We start from the raw sequence: 3,360 nt of genomic DNA on the forward strand, positions 1-3,360 counted from the left end.
GTATGTCCAAACGAACGACACGTCAGTTTTAAGGGGCCCTTTTTGTGCAAAAATTCGTGGACGTCCCGATCTGCGTTTGTTCATTGTTGTACCGGTGTCTTGAAACTTTTTGATGATTGTCCGCATTGTTGTATGATTTACAGAGACTCTTTTACCAATTTCACGATAGCAATTGCTCCACGAATGCAATAATCGGCCTTTTTGCGAAACGACACGAAATGGTCCCTCCCTTTCGGATACACTGACCATCGGGCAAACGACTGAACCGTTCGTCAACTCCGATTGCACAAACACAGTAACAAACGTCGTACAGTGTGCCAATACATTTTTCAGCAGGATAAAATCCTCATTTACTTGATTACATGTGTTTTGTTGTGTTGGGAAAATATTTTAATATTTCATTGGGTCAGAGTTAGCAGTATACATAGTATGTACTTAGTATTTATACATTGTGTATTAGGTGCGAAAAGGTATCTGTGCTAAAACTTTTCGGTGGAGCAACGTGACAAGGTCTCATGTGTTCGTTAGTAATTTCGTCGCTTTTAAGGTTTTCCGTCGGTCCTTAGCTGCTTCTATGTTCTTGGGCTATAGTTCGTCTAATGCAACTAAATGAAAGACTGTTTATATTGTGCCATATAAGTTTCGCTTCTTTCTATTTGTGACGCATCTTCAGTGACCTGTAATACGATTTCCGTTATATAATAGTTACAGGCTTGTTATCATGAAGGCTATTTTTTTAAGGTCCCATCGGTGGCGAAATTAAAATCACAGTGAATATCACACGAAGCTTTGCCAGATACGTTGCGCAGTATCTCTGGTATGCCCACCTATCGCGTCATGTCGCACTTTTCAGTTCTGAGGGCACAGTCAGCACTTAAAAGTTGTCTGGAACAATAGTCTATCGCCAAGTGTAAAGTGAGTGCTGAGAGCTTCCGCCTGATTTCCATGCGACCGACGTAACGTAACTGTCATGAGTGACTGTAAAGAGCGGCAATGCTGCAGGAACTTTGACGCAAGACGTACAGGCGTCCATGATAGGAAGCGTTTGATCACCCACCATACAGCCCTAACTCGGCTCCCTCTGATTTTCATCTCTTTAGTCACACAAACCGGTGGATATGACGGCAGCATTTTGTCACAGACAATGAACTGGAGACCAACGTAGAAAACTGGCGTAAATCACACGCGGTTGCCTTCTACGATGACCGTATTGGAAACTTGTACCACGCCACTACAAACGTCCAAGTCAGAGCGGCGGCAACTATCCAGAGAAGTAGCTGGAAGGTGCAGCTGAATGTTACCACCAGTCCCGTCTACAGGCCACAAGTGACCCATCGGGATCATCCGACCGCCGTGTCATCCTCCGAGGAAGATGCGGATAGGAGGGGTGTGGGGTCAGCACACTGCTCTCCCGGTCGTTATGATAGTATTCTTGACCGAAGCCGCTACTATTCGGTCGAGTAGCTCCTCAATTGGCATCACGAGGCTGAGTGCACACCGAAAAATGACAACAGCGCATGGCGGCCTGGATGGTCACCCATCCAAGTGCCGACCACGCCCGACAGCGCTTAACTTCGGTGATCTCACGGGAACCGGTGTATCCACTGCGGCAAGGCCGTTGTCCAGCTAAATGTTACCAATGAAACATTTTGGCTTTTACTATGATTTCCATTTTGCGACCGGCTGGATCTTGAAAAGAGAAAGATCGCTCTTATATTACGTTTTTTCTTATTTTTTTATGTTAGGCGAGAAACAACTGTTGGTAGCACAAGTTCAGTGATGTTCAATTAGTATGTGTTTCTATTTATGATTTTTGACATTGTTACTGCCTATGTGCCATCCTAAAGTTGTATTCAGATGTCTGTGTACCCAGGATGTCCGATTTTATACGTTATTGTGAACATATTTTCATTTAACACTTCCCTTTCATTCCTTGTTTGTGTTGTGGTGTCTTTACATAGTTTACTATTCTTTTGTTTGTTGTCTGTGTGTGTGTGCGCGTGAGTGTGTGTGTGTGTGTGTGTGTGTGTGTGTGTGTGTGTGTGTGTGTGTGCACGCGCGCGCCCTCGCGCTTTCTTTTTTTTTCATTCTTTTTCTAAGTATGCTATTCATCTCTGTTGTTGTCTTAGGGGCTAATATGACCAAAGGGTTATTGCTTATATTGATTTGGTCATTTATTACTTTGTTGTTCACTGCAATGGTTCTGTTTATGCGAAAGTTTCCTTCTAATATCAGAAGTTTTCTGTTGGGATCGTTCCTCCTAACAGTTTTCATGCCCTGTTCCGTGTTAGATGGTTCATGTCCACAGTTTATTAGGTGTTGAGCGAAGACAGAACGCCTCTTTTCATATTTCCAGCTACTTATGTGTTCTTCGTACCTAGATCTGAAATTTCTGCCTGTAATTCCCAGATACACTGATTTGCAGCACTGAAGTTCTAGATGGTACACAACAGCTCCTTGATTTTTGTCTGGTTTTTGTATAGGAGTTTGTAACTGTGAATGGGATGTGTTTGTTGCTCTGTGTCTCTCTCTATATGCTACATGTAAGCCCTAATTTGTGCTGCAAAAAGTTGTTTCTCGCCAAACACCGAAAGAATAACAAAAAACGGTAATATACGAAGGTTGTTCGGAAAGTAAGGAACGATCGGTCGAGAAATGGAAACCACAGTGAAAATCAAAACCGTTTTCTATGCACATTTAGCTACACCTTCCAGGTACTTCTCTACGTAGTCGCCATTCAGACTTAGACATTTGTCCAACACCATCGTCATAGAAGGCAGCCCCCTGTGCTTTCCGATAATTCTCTATGCTGGTCTGGACTGCGCCCAAGTGTTGTCTTCATATCCAGCGTTTCATGTGAACAGAGATGATACTCAGCATGAGCCGATTAGGGCTGTCTTGTGGGTGATCGAACACTTCCCATCGAAAAGGCTGCAGGAGCGTCTTCACCGCCCCTGCAGAGTCCGGCTGAGAATTGCCGGGAAGAAGGAAGTGCGTGGCAGTTGTGTTAGGTGGGCTGCATTCATTAAGGCGAAGCCTCTCAGCGGGCCCTCCTACTTACTGGGAGACATTGTTGTTCTAGGCACCTTTACTCGCTCACAATTGAAAAGAGCATCTTGATGTGATTGACAGCCATACTAGAGACACTGCCCAAAACGTCTGTGAAAAGCCTCGTCGGATTTTCACAGTGGTTTCCATTTCGCGAATGATCGTTCCTCACTTTCCGAGTAGCCCTCGTGGTAGCAAACCCATAATTCATATATAACCCAAATTCACATACGAAATGCCGGATAACTGCGAGTAGGACGCGCACACCAAGGATTCCATGCAAACTTAATTATGTATGTAGATAGTTCATGG

At 44.1% G+C, this 3,360-nt stretch overlaps 1 pseudogene; it reads right to left on the minus strand.

The window, feature by feature from the left end:
• Positions 1 to 1,505: 1,505 nt before the first annotated feature.
• On the minus strand, positions 1,506 to 1,623 carry LOC126263844 (5S ribosomal RNA; annotated as a pseudogene).
• Positions 1,624 to 3,360: the final 1,737 nt, after the last annotated feature.

The sequence above is a fragment of the Schistocerca nitens genome, chromosome 6, assembly GCF_023898315.1.
Source record: "Schistocerca nitens isolate TAMUIC-IGC-003100 chromosome 6, iqSchNite1.1, whole genome shotgun sequence".
Taxonomy (NCBI): Eukaryota; Metazoa; Arthropoda; class Insecta; order Orthoptera; family Acrididae; genus Schistocerca; species Schistocerca nitens.